General features: G+C 56.5%; 1 protein-coding gene across 5 annotated transcripts in view; it reads right to left on the reverse strand.

Annotated features, from left to right (window-relative positions):
* Window positions 1-18,502, reverse strand: part of PEMT (phosphatidylethanolamine N-methyltransferase) — a 69,234-nt gene that overhangs the window by 32,184 nt on the left and 18,548 nt on the right. The gene's annotated exons all lie outside the window — the stretch shown is intronic.

An 18,502-nucleotide genomic window follows, 5' to 3' on the forward strand; every position in this document is an offset into this window, starting at 1 on the left:
CACGGTTTTTGGGGAGCAAGGGAGGTCACTGATGCAGAGACAGGCTCTCGGGCCCTCGCCTAGATACGTTGAATCAGAGCCTGAGCTGTAACCACATCCCGATGGCCAGGTGGGGCTGGGGGAGCCCCAGTTTTCTAGTAGCCCCCTCACTCCCCCTCCACCCACACCCACTCGGCCGTCAGCCTGCGTCTGGCAGAACACTGCCCTCAGCACCGCCAGCGCTGGAGGCTCATCTCCACTCCCAGTTCCCTCCTCTGCTCTCCTCGAAGCGGTGGCCTCTGGAAACGCAGGATGGAGGAGGTCTCGGGCCCCCTCCTGCCCCTTCCAGGCCCACAGCTCTGAGAGGTTGCAGCTTTCCACAGACCTTCTCCTCAGGGAGACCTGGTCAGGTCAGAGGACCTCTGGGACAGTGGGCGCCATCCCATCTAGGTTATCTGACATCTGAGCTTACTCCTGAGCACAAAGTCAGGAGTAAACCTTGAGCACAGTCTGGTCCAAATTTTTTTAAATTGATTAGCATAAAATTATTCATACTGTTAATTTTTATATGTTTTCATTTTGTTTGTATTTGGGTCACATCCAAGAGATGCTTAGAACTTTTTTTTTAATTCGCTTTCTTGGGTCACACCTGGCCATGCTCAGGGGTTACTCCTGTCTCTACACTCAGGATTTACTCCTGGCATTGCTCAGGGGACTATATGGGATGCCAGGGATCGAACCCAAGTTGGCCGCACACCAGGCAAACGCCCTACCCGTTGTACTGTCTCCCCGGCCCCGAGATGCTTAAAATTCACTCCCGGCTCGGCACTCACTCCTGGTGGTGCTCGGGAGACCATAAGGGATGCTGGGGATCAAGCCCAGGTTGGCTGCGTGCAAAGCAAGCTCCTTAACAGCTGAAGTATCTCTCCAGTCCAAATTTTTTAACTTTACATTCCTGAAAAGAAAAGATAGATTTTGAAAAGAATTATCATTGATTTACAATTTTGTGGGACTTCAGTCTAGTCTTATTCATCTGTGTGTAGGTGTCGCTTCCTCCACAATTACATTTTTTTAGAAAAAGGTCTCTCTCACATGTGGGATATAAACATGGAAACAAATGGCCAAAGTCATCAGAATTGGAGATTTTGTCTATAGAACAAAATCTTAAATTAGAGGGGGAGTGTCTTGGAGGGCGCTTGGCACCAGGCTCTTTGATGAGGGATGTGGTGTTGGAATGAATATGCATTAAAAACAGAATTAACAGTATTGTAAATCCTGGTACCTCTATCAAAATGGTAGTGGAAAAAAAAAAACTCAGTAAAGGGTTAGAGCAATAGTATAGTGGAAAGGCACTTACACGCTGCCAATGAGGTTCAATCCCCAGCATCCCCTATGGTCACCTAAGCACCAACAGGATAATTCCTGAGTGCAGAGACAGGAGTAACCTGCTGAGCATTTCTTGGTGAGGCCCCCAAAAAACAAAGAAACTTTTTTTCCCAGTAAAATCATTTTAAGAATAATGGTACAGAAGCTCAGGTGCTTGCCTTGCATTCATTATATAGTACCCAGTTCAATCCCCCCAGCGCTATGCATGGGCCAATGAGTACCACCAAAAGTGATCCCTAAGCATCACCCAAGGTGCCAGTCCCCAAGAAAACAAATGCACTTTGGGAAGATGGAGAAAGGAGAGAAGGTGGTCGCCCCTGTGATGCCCTTCCGGGCCTCTTCAACCCACGGGGCATTTCCCATCCCCAAAGGGCACCAGCTTCCTACAGGGAGGGCACCCATCCCCTGGCAGTCATACCTCTAAAAGCCTGAGCATGGGCCTGTTGAGCAGGGTGGCCAGGGACCCCAGGGGATATAATGGAGCCCGAGTGTCACAGCACAGCCTCCAAGTATCTGCTGTCCTTGCTAGAGCATTCTGAGGCAGCCCAGCCCTTCCCCAGGCTCACTCTCAGGTTCAACATGAACAACCTCCACCAGGCCTGCCGGGCCATGCACCTTGGGGTCCCCAACACATTCCCCTGCCACCTGGGCATCACACCTGAGGCCAGCACTTCCTAGGAACCCCCAAGGGCAGCGAGCCCCTCCACACACACACAACTGTGGGCTGTGTCTCCTGGGTGTGCCTTGGGCCCTGACCTGCACCATTTCTCCAACAGACACAAGCGCCTTTCCAGGGGGGCAACCAATGACTCCCCCAGGCATTCCTGCCCAGTGCGAGCCCCAGTGTCCGGCCCCCAGACATGGGCTCAGAATGTTCTCTCTTGTGATCATGACGTCTCCTCAGTTCCACAGATGCTTCGGTGATGGATAAAGGGAGCAGGGTGAAGGGAGAGTGTTTGTGACTTCAGCAAGCACGGCAGGATGCTCTGGAACCCAGGTGTGGGGATGTGGGGGATTGTGTTCCATGTCCCCGCATGCTTGGGATGGGCCAAAAAGATACAAAATTCCCTTGGCAGGGGCTGGAGAGATAGCACAGCGGGTAGGGCGTTTGCCTTGCAAGCGGGTTCAATTCCCAGCATCCCATTTGGTCCCCTGAGCACCGCCAGGAGTAACTCCTGAGTGCAGAGCCAGTAGTAACCCCTGTGCATCGCCAGGTATGACTCAAAAAGCAAAAAAAATAAAATAAAATAAAATTCCCTTGGCATTCCCATCTAGACCTCCCTGTTCTTATGCCTCCTTCCCTCTCCAGAACGTCCGGACCCCGAAGCACCCCAACACGGCACCTAGCTCACTCACAGGGCAGGAGCAGGGAGCACACCCACCTCCTTCCTCGGCTCAGCCCCCAGGGTCCCGTGCCTGATGGGGCTCATGCCCCTGGCATCACAGGTGGCCTGTGAGAGATCATTGGTAAAGGGAAAAAGGACTGGACAGCATCAGGAAGCTCACAGTCTGGGCGTGGGCAAGAACTAGCCAGCGTCCTGTGGCTGGGCAGCCCTTCTCTCCCTCTGGTCCTAGCGCCCACCTGGGCCAAGTCCTGGGGGGCAGCCAGGCTCTCCCCAAGATAACCGCGGGTGCCAGCTTCAGACAGGGGCAACCTTCACATGGCATGGCCAGGCGAGCAGGAATGACAGACTGGAGCAACTCGGGGTGCTTTCATCATTTGCTGAATCTGCTCTGGGCACAGAAAACAAACAAGGGAGGGGCTTTCCATAGGGCGGTGGGGGCTGACCTGGCCTGCAAGTTGACCCCTTGGTGGCCAGACTGAGCTCCCTGTCTGGGGACAGGTCTCAAAAATCCCCATTAGCTTCCCATAATTGGCGAGTCTCTGTGCCAAGGAAGCCGCCTCATTATCCTCACAGCTGCCAGCCACACAGCTGGGATTATTTCATTTGCCACATGCAGACCCAGACCTCTGCGCACTGGACATAGGCTTTCACCCCTCTCCGTGAAAACAAGGGACGAGAAGCGGCCTGGCCGGGGAGCTGGGCCTTTGCAGGACTGCAGGACGGACTTGAGCCACAGGCTGGGCCAGGCCCCTCCCCAGCTCTCGGCAAAGCCAGCTCCTCCCCCGGCACCTAATGTTCCCAATTAGCAGTTGTTAATGCAGGCAGCTTGGGATAATGAATGCAACAGGAAACCACTCAGCAGCCAAGGAGCCCCACGATGCTATTTCACACCTGCTGAGGCAGAGGGAAATATTTAACAGCAGCGGTTCAAGCGCTGGCCTCCAGCCTCTGCTCAGGCCTGTCCAGGCCTCCTGGAGCAGAGTGGCCAGGCTGTAAACACCAAGGAAGGGGTGCTGCGAGAGAATAACTGGGGGGGAGGGGGGAATGGGCTAGAGTCCGCCCTGTGAGGTGACCTCCACCCCAGTCCTGGCATCAAAGGCAGGGGAGATGACTTCAAGGGCACAGGCTTTGCATGCGGGAGGCCCAGGTCCGATCCCCACTATACCACATGGTCCCCTGAGCACAACCAGGTATGGCTCCCAAACAAACCAAAGGCAGGTTCTACCCAGAACACAGAAAGAAGGGCCCTGTGGGCAGGAGAAGGGGCATGGGGCAGTGCCCAGGGACTGTCCTGCTCCTGTGTGTGCACGCCCAGCTGGTCTACCTGAAAGTCTCCCAGCCAGCAAATGTACCTGGCACCACCCTCACCCCTGCAATCCCAGGGTCCAGGTTTGGAAAGGACTTTGCTTTTTTGTTTGGTTTTGGGTTATTTTCCATGTGGCGGAGTGGGGGGTTGTGCAGGGAGGCATACTGGCAGTGCTTACTCCTGGCTCTGAACCCAGGAACCGGTCCTGGTGGGGATCATGGGACCATACGGGGTGCTGCGACTTGGTGTTCAGCAAGGGAAGGTGTCCCACGACTGACAGCTCTGGACAGGGACAATGAGAACCAAAGCCACACTCCATGACTGAGCTCTGTGAGGCAGGGGAGACGGGATGGAAGGTGGGGGAGGGGGGGAGGGGATCTGAACCCCAGAGAGCTGAAGTGCTCACCCTGCATCCCACCTAGACACACCCAAACTTACCAGGCCTACTGCCCCCTTTTCAGAGAGGGGGAAAAAAACAGGCCAGAGAAGCTCAATGGACTGCATGCAGCCTCTGCACACAGGACGGGGGTGGGGCTCAATGCCAGCACCGCAGGCCCCTGACCACCTCCAGGAGCCAGTCCTGAGTTGGGAGCCGCTCAAAGCACTGTCACCGGATCGTCCCACCCACACAAGGGGGAAAAACACTCAGTGCCCTCTAGAAATCTACTCTGGAACTATCAGCCCCCTGGACTGTTCCGGAGGCCTCTAAGATGAGAGAGACAGCAACTCCTACTCTGGGAACACTGACAACAGCCACTCGCCAGCACTGCCCCCCAGATGCTGGGAGAGGACTGGGCTCAGTAGGCTGACCTGGGCACAGGGGGGGGAGGGGGGAAGCAGCCCCCCCCACACACACACACACACAGGTCTGCACATGCTGGTGGCCAGCGGAGCCCTGAAGGAGGAGGAGGAGGAGGAGGCAAGGGCAGCACCAGGCAGAAACCCGATCCCCTTCACAGGCGGGTGCGACTGTCCCTGAATGCCTCTGACTGCCCAGGGGACAGCGCTGGCCCAGCAGCACTCGGAACAGCCTGGGTTCGAAATACCATGTTCTGTGTTAATCACTCCCTGCCGGAACACTTGCCGTGACCCCCCCAGGAGGGGGACACTGGTGGCTGTCACCGCAAGGAGGGACAAGAACAGCACAGTCTCTGCCCGCAGTGGGGCAGTCTCCTGGGGTGGAGAGGGGGGGAACCAAGTGCCGCCAATCGGGCTGGCTTGAAAGTGCTTTTTTCAAATCTTTCTTTGGTTTTTGGGTCATGCCAGGCAGGGCTCAGGGTTTACTCCTGGTGGCGGTTAGGCAGCAGTGCCAGGGGGTGACTATGGGCAAGGCACCTTAACCCCCGCCTTAATCCCCTGTACTGTCTCTCTGACCCATCAAGCTGACTTGAAACAGGGGACTTGCCTGGGCTGGGCATATATGGCTCTGCACTAAAGCACTTGCCTCACAAGTATCAGGTCTCAGGCGTGGTCCCTGGCACCACAAAAAAAAAATTGGTAAGGAACCCTCTGGCTGTGCAGACACATGGCAGGGGCCAGACCAAGATGCCCGTGGCACTCAGGGACCCCAGGCACATGCACGGGCCTACAGTACACTTAGGACACGGGTCTCCCCTCTACCCTTCCACGTGAACACCTGCTCCGGGCCAGGTTGACCCCACATGCCCATGCGAGCAACACACGCAGGAGGCTGCTCCTTTAGCATCGTCTACGGACGTGAGAGGGACATGAGCTATGTGGCTTTGGGTGGACATGTTACAGGACATCCGACCGACACTGTGCAGCAGCCGAAAAGAACAGTGACCCCAGGGCCAGAGACAGTGCCGCCAGGCGTTTGCCTTACATGCTTGATCCCTGGCCTCAAACATGGTCCCCAGAGCACTGCTGGGAATGGTCCTCGAGCACAGAGCGAGGACTGAGCCCCTTTGGGTGTACATCCCACAGGAAAAGAAAAAGAAAAAAAGATGGTGGGAAATGCACACTGATGAAGGGAAGGGTGCTGGAGTATTATGTAACTGGAACCCAATCATGAACAACTTTGTAGCTATTCACTGCGATTCAATAAAAAACAAAGTCAAAAGAACTGAGATCTCAGGTGGAGGCAGCTAGTGAGCTCCAAAATCCTGAGCGCTGCCCCAAGGCCTCACTGAAGCAGAAGATGCTGACCTCGGAACAGTGATGGCAACTAATCGTTAGGCTGTGACGGGAACCAACCAAGGATGGATTAGTTCCTGTCATGTTCCCAGGTCAGCACCTTCTGCACAGATGAAGGTCAAAACAAAGGCAGTTCAGGGGCTGCAATGACTGCTGGAGAGAAATCTTTTAATTCCTTTGTTTTCAGACACACATGATGGTGCTCAGAAATTGCTAGTTGCTTCTGGCGCTGCTGGGAGACCATGCGATACCCAAGATCAAACCTGGGCCATACTTCCTCTCAGTCCACTGCGCTCAGTCCACCCCCCCCCCATAAATATGACTTTTAGATGCACTAGAAAAACCAAAAGCTGTATATTAGTAGCTTTACTGCTGCTTACTTCATTGCAGTGTTCTGGCCCCGAGCCCACCATATCTACAATACGTGCCTCTACCACTGAATTTAAAAATGGTTACCTCGGAGAGAAAAACAACAAACTAGCAGGTTCTTGGGGCTAAAGGCAGGTGGTGGGGCTGGAGAGACAGTACAGCGGGTAAAGCACTTGCCTGGCACACGGCCACCCCAGGTTCAATCCCCAGAATTCTATATGGTCCTCCAAGCACTACTGGGAGTGATTCCTAAGTGCAGAGCCAGGAGTCACCCCTGAGTACTGCCGGATGTGGAAAAAAAAAACAGGCAGGTGGCTAAGCAGGGAAGGCACCTGACCTCGGATCTTTATGGCCAACCCCAGTGAAGGCCACGCAGCTCTTCAGTTTCAGTCAAGGGGCAAGTGTGGACACAGGCTGATGTACAGGTCACCAGGACCCACAGAGTGGCAGGTCCTGCAGCTGGTCAGACACACTGTGGGCAGCAAGGTGTGGAAGCTGAGGAGGGTCGCAGCCTGTGGACCAGCCAAGTCCTTTAAAGGTCAGTGTCTGGAGTCTCTGCAAGCAGTGGCTGGGAAGGGGATGGGCAGCAGCCCTGCCCTCACGATGTGGCTCCATTGCCCTATCTCTGCCACTGGAGAGACTGCGTGTGTCCTAGAGAGAATGCATTTATTTTTAATGTAGGAGTCACTGTCCTCCCGTTGTTCATCAATTTGCTCGAGCAGACCCAGTAACATTGTGAGACTTGTTACTGTGTTTGGCATATCGAGTATGTCACGGGTAGCTTGCCAGGCTTTGCAGGATGGGAGAGATACTCTCGGTAGTTTGCCGGATTCTCCAAGAGGGGCGGAGGAATCGAACTCGGCTCGACCGGGCTAGCTGCGCAAAAGGCAAACGCCCTACCGCTGTGCTATTGCTCCAGCCCCAATGTAGGAATATTGCTATTTATTCAGCCATTGATTAGGCTGATTGAATTGGGCATAAAGTCCACCTTATACTTTTTTCTTTTTTTATAAATTTATTTATTGAATCAACATGAGAGCAGTTACAAAGCTTTCGGGTTTAAGTTTCAGTCATACAATGATGAAACACCTGTCCCTTCACCAGTGCCCATTTTCCACCACCAAAAACCCTAGTATATGCCCCATCCCACATCTTTCCCCTACCTGTGGGGCAGATGATTTCCACATTACCTTCTCTCTACTTTGACTACATTCAATATTTCGACGCCAGACCCACCATTATTATTTGGGATTTTACCCCAACACTCAGATCTGCCGAAAAGACAACCGTACACAATTTATCTTCTATTGCTGATTATGAATAACACATGATGTTGCGTGCCCGCATTAGTGGCCACATGATTTTGGAATTCCAAAATTTTAACAATTAAATCTGGAGGAATTTCTGCCAAAACTTGCTGGGTTCCTGAGTCTCTGGGATCATGGCAGTTAAGCAGCTTGATCAGGAGCCAGAGAGGCCATTCATGGGCAGCGACTTGGGGTCTCATTGGGGCAGGGAGGAAAGGGCCAGCACCATTCACATCCCATGAGGCCCCGCTTGTCTTGTCACTGCAGGCCCAAACCTGACTGTCCAACGGCCTCTGGACGATGGCGGCCACTGAGCCACCAGGGGGAACAGGCCAAGGCACAAAACCTATTCCCACTTGGGGTGGCCCGGCACCGGTAACCTATTGCGGGGACTGGACACATTTCTGCCAAAAGCCACTGGGTTCTGAGGTTTGTTTCTGAGTCTCTGGGATCATGGCCATTAAACAGTTTGATCAGGAGCCAGAGAGGTCATTCGTGGGAGGCAACTCGGGGTCTTGTTGGGGTGGAGAGGAAAGGGCCGGCTCCACCCCCATCCCATGAGGCCCTGCGTGTCTTGTCACTGCTGGCCCAACCTGACTGTCCAATGGCCTCTGGAAGATGACGGTCATCGAGCCACCAGGATGGAGCAGGCAGAGGGACAGCACCCTTTCCCTCAGTGCCAGGTGGCCCGGCGCCGGTAACCTACTGCGGGGACCAGACACATTTCTGTCAAAAGCCACTGGGTTCTAAGATTTGTTTCTGAGTCTCTGGGAACACGGCTGTTAAGCAATTTGATCAGGAACAGGAGGCCCTGCCTCCAATTATATAGCTGAGCCGGAGGTGATTTGTGGATGTGTCTCCCACATACCTAACTTTTGGCTGTTTACTTTCTTGGTAAACTTGGCCACAAGTTTCTGGGGTCTGGCCAGAGGCAGAGCATCAATTTGAGGGTATCTAGAAGTCTGAAGGCGCCATGAGGCTGCTGATGCACTCGCTTCACAGGTACAGATTGACCTGCTGGTGGCACCATACCTCCGAGAATGCATTATTTGTGATGAAAAAACAAGTCAGGATAGGGTACTGAGTGTTTCACTGAAAACTGAAAACTCCTCCCCAAAGGAGCTGGGTAAATGGTTCTCTAACCTGCTCTCTTCTATTCCCCATCGTGGTTGCGGACGGCCCGTGTGATGAAGCTCAGTGGCAGACACCAAGCCAGGGTCCTGGGGTATGGGTCTCGGTGGCACCAGCCTTGGAAATGTGCTTGCTGTGTAATTCAGAAGCAGTCACCACCCCACTGTCATTGTTATTTTCTTTTTCGTCCAATCATCCTGCCAGTGTTTTGACATGGAGACCCAAGGTCTAAAATTAGGCCACTGTATCTCACACCTGGCTCTCCTGGCTCCTGGGCTGACTGGGGAAGGTGACAAATCCTCACTCGGGAACAGCGTCTTCTGAACACGCTGCTCTGGACCTGCACGGGCTGGACAATCACCTGTACCTCTCTGGCCTGGGGACATCGCCAGGAAGGTCACTCAGCTGGGGGGCTGGAGGTTCCCAATCTTCAGAGAAATAGGTTTGGGTTTTTGTTCCGGTTTGGGGCTCATCCTGGGAAAGGCTGTGGGAGGGGCCAGAGAGAGAGTCCAGCAGGTGGGACATTTGCCTTAGACAGGACCAACCGGGCTCCATCCCCGGCATCCCCTATTGTCCCCCAAGCACTGCCAGGAATGATCCCTGAGTGCAGAGCCAGGAGAAAACCCTGAGCACTGGGGTATGGGCATCCCCCCCAAAAAAAAAAAACAACTGTGAGGTCCCCTCCCAACCCGTGTCCTCAGAACCTGGGACCCGGTCGCTGCCTTCCCTGGAAGCCAAAGCTCAGAGATGCTGCCAGGGGGCCCGGGTCAGACTTGGGACCCCTGTGCCCACTCCCTGGTTGCTGGGTGGAGCTGGCTGCGTTCCCACCACCTCCTCCCCTGCAGCAGGCGCCCTGTCTGTGGTGCTCCTGGGATAGTCAGCAGGTGGGGAGTCAGAAGAGGGGCTCAGGGGACTACAGGAGGAAGGCCTGCAGAAAACTGAGGCTTTTCTCCGGGTCTCTGGGGGCCATGCTTGGTGGTGGTCCTGGGATGGTGGCTGGGACGAAGCTGTGGATCATACCCCAGAGCTGCAAACCAGCCCTGCCCCTTCAGGTTTGCCCAGAAGGGGGTGTGAGGACAGTGACCTGTTTCACAGAAGAGGAAACTGAGGCTCAGAGGAGGACAGAGGCAGCTAAGGCTACGATGCAGCCCACCTCCTCTACCGTCTGCAGGGGAAATGGGCTGGAACCCTCCTGGCCCTGGAAGCTGGCCCACACCCGACCAAGACCAACAGGTCAGAGGTGCTGGAACCCCACCCACTGCAATCTTACAGGTCTCTGAGCCAGTCACTGCAAGGACTGGCCTGGCCTGGCCAGGCCAGGCAATGGGGCTGCGGGCAGCTCTCCCAGACCACAGTGAGCGCATGAACCCGGTGAAGGGCAGCAGGGCTTCAGGACCCGCCCCGGAGAAGGTAGATGTAGGAATGTGCAGGGGTGAGACCACACCGCTCCCTGCCCGGGTGGCTGCCCTCACCCCCCAAGGCCACTCTACACCAAAAAGAACAAAGGCCAAGGCAGAGGTCAATGGCGGGGACAGAAAGTGTAGCTCAGGGCCCCATGATCCAGCTGTCCCCTGACAAAAAGCTGCAACTGTCCCCTGCAGTGTGGAGGAGCAGGCTGGGTGTGCCCCTGGCCCCTGTGGCACCCCCTCTTCCTGGCCTGCCTGGCCCCAGCACCTGGCAAAGCACAGGCCCCCAGCCTCCTGATCTTCCAGCGGGTGCGGTGGCTGCCCCCTCCACACAGATCTGAGCTGCCGAAGCCACGTGCTCGTGTGTCAGGCCAGTTTCTGGCTGTCCCTCACCCGCCCCGTCTCTGCTCCCACAAATACCCGGGGCAGCCCAGGGCCACAGGACAAACATGCAGCCGGTCACCTCCACTCCCTGGCCACACAGCAGCACCCAACATCCTGCAGGCCCCCTGGCCCTCCCACCCCTGGCCTCCCGCCACCTCAAGAGCCCACAGTGCCTCGCTGTGCACCGGCTCACCGACACAACAAAACAAAAACAGATAGCACAGCAGGGAGGGCGTCTGCCAGGGTTGCAGCGGCCACCCAGGGTTGGATCCCCGGCATCCCATGCGGTCCCCGACCCCGCCAGGAGCGAACCCTAAGCACAGAGCCAAGGGCAAGCCCTGAGACTGCTGGGTGTGGCCCAAAAAAAAAGTGGGGGGGGGGGAATTCCCTCAGCAGCCCAGGTGCTGGGAAGTGCCCGGGGGCTGGTGTCACTCACTTTCATAAACATGAATCAGGCAAAGTCCCTGCCAGGTCTCACAATCAGAGGGCAGCAGGGGCTGTCACTTGGGTTTGGTGACAAAGCTGCTGAGGAACCTTCTGCCCTGCCTGAGCCCACCCAGCGGTATTAGATCTGTGGCGGTCACACAGGCCTAAGGTCACTAGCGCAGAGAGTTGCCGGGGGTGGTGGGGGGGACATATGCTGACTGACTGACCATTGCTCTTGCCTCACAGCCATGGCAAGGTCTATTTAACAGGTGGCAAAACAGAGGCCCAGAACCGGGAGAGAGTGGTGGCAGGGCCGACTGGTATGCTCAGGAGACCATGCCCTTCCCACACTGGTGAGATGGCCGGGAGGGCACAGGGGCGGGGGACACAGGGACCCGAGGACACAGTGCACTGGGCTCCGGGACGCTGCAGCACCGCCCTGAGGGGTTCCTGCCCTGTGGCAGCTGCTCTGGCCACTCCGAGTGTGGCCCTGCCCCCAGGAAGTCCACATAAGGGGTCACAGTGACACAGGCAGGGCCCACGGCAGGCAGCTAGGAAGCTTCCGAGCTTCCAAGCTCTGGACAGTCAGCTCCCAAAGCTTCACAGGTCCATTCACTGCTCAGAAGTGGGGCCGAGGGACCAGGTACGGTGCCAGGGATAGAGCTCAGGTCTGCTGCACACAGGCACACGCCTGTGCCCAACCGTCTCTAAAGCAGAAGCCCAGTTCTCATGGAGACTGTTCTGCACAGGCATGACAGGAGGCCACTGGCCACTGGCAGCCAACTCCCCTGCCAGCCCCCCTCAATCCAGAGACCAGAGGGCAAGGCAGAAGTGCCCTGGTCATGTGACTGGTTTCCCTGGCAACCACACCCCCAGCCTCTGGTGCCTGGGCCAGCTTTCCCAAAGTCACTCATTAACATAACAAAAGACTTGTCCTAGCTCTCGCCAGGCAGAAATGCCAAGGGTTTTAGGAGCCTTGGCTCAGGAGCCAAGATCAAATGCATTTTCACTGCCACAAATCCCAGCAGCCCGTGAAGCCCCTTCCTCCTCGCCTCTCGGGCTGAGCTTTCCAGGTCACGAATCCCATCCTTCAGGTTCGTCCTTCCCCTTCGTGGCCACATCAACCCAGGGTTGGTGCAGAGGGCAGAGAAAGAAGCAGTGCTGTGATCCCCAGCTTGGCAGTCACGTTCCACGCAGCCCTCATCTGAGCTGCAGGAAAGCCCTGGAGGAGAGGCCCACCTTGAGGGGGTCCGAAGAGCCTGCCTGCCCGTGGTCCCCTTGAACACAGCCCCTGAGGCACATGCTATGCAATAGCCCAACGACCAGGCCAGGCCAGATGCTGCACGGGGCGGAACACGGCATGTCTACCCACCCGACCCCGACAGGACCCACTCACAGGTGTGGCCTCAGGGCTGGCACAGAGTGGCCGAAAGCCCAGGCAGGATTCTGGGAGCTGCATCCTGGGCTCCAAGGCCCAGCGCCCCTCCTCATCCCTTTTCAACCCGCCAAAACGCGCCTGCCTTTTCTGCTCAGCACTTCTGAAGCACATTGATCGGTTTTAGTCCCCTTCCCAGCGTGCACCTCAGAAACCCCACCCGCAACCCTGGCATCCGGCCCCACCCTGCACCAGAGCTGCCTCTGAAGAAGAGACTGCAATTGTCATCTCACATCCAGGGGCAACGCAAGCACAGAACCTCCCCTGAAATGCCAACAGAAATTCCCGGGGCCTCCAGAGCCCCCTTCTCAGCACGAACCGCTCGTGGTTGAGCCCCACGCTGGCCAGGTGGGCGTGGGGCCACTCCCACCTCAACCTCCAGAGTCTCACTGTACCAAGAAAGCAAAGCAGGAGCACAAAACAGGAACCAAAGCTGCAGGGATTGAGGCCAGAGAGGTAGAACGGCAGGGAGGGCACTGCCTCGCACGCAGCAGACCTGAGTTCGATGCCTGCACTGCATATGGTCCCCTAGGCGGTGGCAGCAGTAAGACTTCAGCACCATAGGGTTTGACCCCCAAATAAAACACAGAACAGAGATGCAGGAACTGGGAGGCCTAGTGCAGAGGGAGCAGCACACCGGGAAGCCCCTCCCACCCCCTCCATATGGCACAGCATTTGAGGACATTCACAATGCACATCAGTGCCCGAGTCTCTCCCTGGCTGATGATTCCCCAACTCCTGGAGACAACGAGGGGTCCCTGGCTACCACATACTCTCAAAGTCGTGTCCCTGGGCCACGGAAATGTTCCGGCATGAAGTTTGGGACTAAATAAAAGCACTCAGCCTGAGCAGCAGGTGGAACAAAGACTCCGGCTGTTTGCAATGGTGATGTAAGTGCTCGTGTGGCCATGCTTCTCCACAGCCAGGAGTGACCCAGGCACACAGCTTCCCAGGCCCTTCACACTCATGCCCTCCCCGGAAGCCGAGCTGCCAGGCCACGAGCAAAGGGAGGCAAAGGCAGACTCGATGTGGCAATGGGGGTCCGGGCAGCAGAGAGACATGTCAAAAGGTCAACACTACAATTAGACAAATGGAACAAAAGAAATACTAGAGCACGTCAAATATACTACACCCACAGCCCAGGTTCAATCCCCAGCACCCCATCTGGTCCCCTGAGCGCGACCAGGAGTGATCCCTGAGCACAGAGCCAGGAGTCAGCCCTGAGCACCTGCTGGGTGTGGTCCAATGCTCCCCTCCTCTCCACTGTCAAAAAAAAGAAAAAAGAAAGTTCCAGTAGGAAGGAAAAACTGATCTTGGAGAACACCCAAGAACAAGGTAAGGCAACGCTGCACCAGCCTGACCAGCCTGGGTGTGAGAAGGATCCTGAGCCCCTCCACCACCATCAGCACCAAGTGTGTGGAGGGGACTCTTCCCCCCAGGCCGAGGCTGTCCAGAACCAAAATATACTGCCGGGGCTGGAGTGACAGCACTTCAGGGAGGACGTTTGCCTCCCAGGATCAATCCCCGGCATCCCATATGGTCCTCTGAGCACTGCCAGGAGTAATTTGATTACAGAGCCAAGAGTAACCCCTGAGCACGTTAGGTGCAGCCCAAAAACAAAACAAATTAAATAAATACATGAAATTAATTGTTTCAGGCAAACATCTGGGACAGCTTAAGCTTTCTAAGAAAATTCGAATCACATCTCTGAGCCGTGAAGAACTGAAGGAGGATGAGTGGTTTGAGGGATGCCTGGGGCCTCCACAGGGTGGGTGAGGCGGGTTTCAGGCAGGCTCTCCTGTGGGGACAGGCCTAGCTTCTGTCTACCTCCCCCCACGCCCACTCTGGCTCCCTCTTGGGCCTAGAGGCCAGCCTGGTGAAGACTGTGCTGACCCAGTTTGACAAACCACACACTCTTTCTCGCCACAGTTCCTGGGACACATCGATCGTCCCCTGCCAGGCCACTGCCCAGCGGGGCCATCATGCTGTCCAGGGCCGGCTTTCTATTCAGGGCTGTGGGCTGTGCACAGGCTGCTTCCCACTGACAAAGCACATCTTCTCCCTAGCTCAGAAAAGAACATCCGGAGACAGAGACAGTAGGCTGGGAAGGCACTCGCCTTGCACACCGCAGGCTCAGGATCGATCCCCAGGATCCCATATGATCCCCTGGCCCCTGCCAGGAGTGATCCCTGAGCACAGAGCCAAGGAGTTAGCCCTGAGCACTGCTGGGTATAACCCAAACCTGCCCCCTTCGCCATCCCCTACACACACACACACACACACACACACACACACACACTCACACACACACACAAAGAATCCATCATGGAACAGCTTGCCTCTGGGACCACATGGAGACCTCGGGAGTGAGCGCAGATCCCTGTGAGAAAGCTGATTATCCCAGCCAGAAGCCGGGGGGGACGCTACTTAGCTCAGCCCAGCATGTTAAGATGTCCATGCTCTTCCCTGGGCTTCAACTGGCCGCCTATATGCCTCCAGTCACAGCATGGTTGAGTGCTGCCAGAGACCACTCAGAGTCATTAGGGGAATGGTTCTGAGCTCATTTCTGGTCGCTGGCTTTCAAACCTTTCATAGTTGCCAAGTTTTCCACAGTCCCCACACTCAGTTCTGGGAGTTGGGGAGAGAACTAAGAAGGCTGAAGTTCACGTCTCTGCTACAGTCCCTAGTTCAGTACCCAACACTATGTCCCCAAGCATTGACCTGGGAGTAACCCCTAAGGCAGGTGTTCCCTGTCCCTCTCCACAATCAAAAATTTAAAAAAAAAAAAAGTTTCTTGGTCTTATATGACATCTGTCAGAAGGGACAAGTGTCTGGCTGCCGAGGAGCCCATGGTCCCAAGAGTCAAGGTCTCAATATGCCCAGTAGGTTCTGCTCCAAGAAAAACTCATCTTCTGTGCCACACCAGCAAGCTAGTTCAGCATTCCTGCCAATGCCAAGACAAGTCTGGAAAGGCCGCTGCCTGCCCCAGAAGCAGGGCTTGGGGCCCAGGGGGGATGTGGCCACGCTCTGGGGGCAAGGACCCCAGCCTGTGTGAGACATGCATGCACGCACGAGTATGTTCACTTTCACATACACAGCAGCCTGTGGCCACACACACAGTGGGAGGGGGACTCGGGCCAGCCTTCAGAGCACCGTGCATGTGCGCACCCTCGCTCCTTGCACCTCTGTCTCGTGCCACACCTGACTGTGCTCAGGGCTTCCTCCTGGCTCAGTGCTCAGGGCATCACTCCTGGTGGGCTCAGGGCACCATATGGAGTGCCAGGGATCAAACCCAGGTTGGCCAAGTGCAAGGCCAGTGCCCCACCCAACTCTGTCATCTCTCTGGCCTCTTTTGTCTCCATCACATGTTGAACCGAGCCCAGGTCCCACCTCTGCCAGCCCTGGGTGGCCCTTGGTCCAGGGAGTTGCATGACCCTCATCACCTGTGACCTGGCATATCCTCTAGCTGCCAGCCCTCCGATCCTTAAATCACACTCAGTGCCAATACCCAGCCTTCCATGTTGGCCTGGGCACAGTACCAACAAAGCAGGGGGCCCCTCACCACCTCCAGCCGAACCCAGAGCCCTACAGGGGTTCTTGGGGAGGAGAGTCAGTCGCAGCGTCTCAGGGCTCCATGGGGTCCCAGCGGGGTACCCTCCCCCGCAGAGGAAAAAGACCTTTCAGTGGGTAACTCCAGGAAGGAACCCTGAGCCCCTAGCCACTGGGCTGGGCCTCTTGTCCCTGCACCAGCTTCCCAGCACCCCGCTGAGCCAACTGTACATCTGAAAGCAGAACCTGAGACTACAGAGCAGATGCACAAGGTGTCCAGGCAGATGCAGGGGGGAGCAGCGCAGGGCAGGCTGCGGACCATCCCCACCGGCCAACTCTCCCCGCCACCTCCCAGTCAGGGAGGCCTGAGGAGCATCAGGCCGGGCCCACAGCGCCACCTACTGTCCGGCCACGCTACCTTACTCCCAAACCCAGGGGCCGGAGCACTTGGCGGCCTCTCCTCTGTGGAAGCCCCTAGACACGCAGCACTTCCTCCCAATGCTTTCTCCCAGATTCTTCTGGGGAGACCACGTCTCCCTGCGGATGAGGGGCATCCAGGGGAAAGCAGAGTCATCATCCCCAGAGCAGGAGCCCGAGGGACAGCTCCCCAGTTGAGCACAAGCTCTGCATGCAGAACCCTAGGTTCAGACGCTGGCACCTCCTGGTCCCCAAAGGCACAGCTCAGGGTTAGCGAGCAGCTCCAAGACACCACAGTTGTGGCCAGAAACCAGAAAAAAACAGGTCAACCGGAAAAGCCCAGGTCAACCCCAGGTCAACGGGCAGACTGGATTCCTGTTCTGGACCACGCCCTCTGCAGAGCCCAAAGTGATTCTTACCCTGTCCAAGCTTCTGGCTGTGAGGGCAGGGTGCATGCCAGGAGCACCCATCTGACACTCCACTCCATGAGCCACGGGAGGGGCTGTCCAGATACAGATGCAGCCCACACCTGACAAACAGGAAGTGAGCCCAGAGATAGGTGGGGCACTTGCTTTGCACGTGGTCGACCCAGGTTCGATCCCTGGTACCACACAGAGTGCCTGGCAGGACTGATCCCTGAATAGAGCCAGGAATCAGCCCTGAGCACCCCCAGGTGTAGCCCAACACGCCCCCTCCCCCAAGAAGAGAAAAAGGGAGTCCAAGGTTGGGGGTGGAGTGGGGGTACACACCCGGGGGAGTCCGTCCTGAGGGGATGTCCAAGGAATGGATGGGCAGCACAGACCGAGGAGGTCGGGCCTTAGGCCAGCAGGAGCAGGAGCGAGAGTGATGCAGGTTACAGCCCAGACCTCTCACCAGCACCACCTGCCACAGACACCCCATCATCCCCAGGCCCTCCCCGGGGCCCAGTGCCAACACAAAGACACCCGTAGCTCCCACACAGTCATCCTGATCGGCCAGACAACAAGCTGATGCACCTCATTCAGTTTTGATGCCTGGGATCACAAACTCGGTCCTCCAGAATAGTTATTGGGGAATTTTCCTTTGTAAACAAGAGAGCTCAAGGTTAGCTTAAGACCGTGATACAGGCTCAAGCACAGGAAGCCCTGGGCACGGAACTGCTCAGGGCTAGGGCCTATCTTATCTCTTCCAAGATGCCAGGAACAGCTGGGCTGGGGCAGTTCCCTTTCCTGCCATCCCTCTCCCTTGGCACAGAATCAGGGTATGCAAATGCCAGGCCTGCAAATGGGCCATGCGCAGCCGCTGCACCCACAGAAGGGACCCAGGTCAGGGCCCCGTGACCTGGAACTTGAAACTGGGAGCTCGGTGTGTGCAGGCTGCAGAGACCAGCACGCAGCTCCAGGGACGGTGACGAGGGAGCAAAGCGGGTGCTGCCCAGCTCTCTGGAGACACTCGTGAAGGAAAGACCAAGGACAAGTGACAATACTGGTGCAACACACAGGACTGCCTCCCTCGGGAGTTCTGGGGCACTCAGCCATCCATGATGGGGAGGGACGGCACTGACCCCAGGGTGTGATTAAGCACCCCCTCCCATGAACAGGACCCACTGATACTGAGGGTGACCGATTGGAATGTCAACGCAGTCAAGGGGCATGAATTAAGGCGGGGAGAGGAGGGCTTTAGGGGGGAAGTAGATGACCCCCAGAGGAGGAACAGCAAAGGGGGCACCAGGTGAGAAGATAATCGTCAGGGAAAGGCCGGCACTGGAGGATGACAGGTAGAGGTCTTCAGGGCACCTGAGGGGATACAGGTGGGCTAGTCCCCGGCAGGTGCTCAGGGTGTGATGCCGAGAGCACCCAGTGGGTGCCAGGAGCCAAGCAGGGGCCTGGCAAGGGGCCTGGGGGCAGGTGCCAGGTAGGACCTGGGCT

This window comes from Sorex fumeus, unplaced genomic scaffold (assembly GCF_029834395.1).
Source record: "Sorex fumeus unplaced genomic scaffold, SorFum_2.1 ptg000122l, whole genome shotgun sequence".
Classification (NCBI taxonomy): domain Eukaryota; kingdom Metazoa; phylum Chordata; class Mammalia; order Eulipotyphla; family Soricidae; genus Sorex; species Sorex fumeus.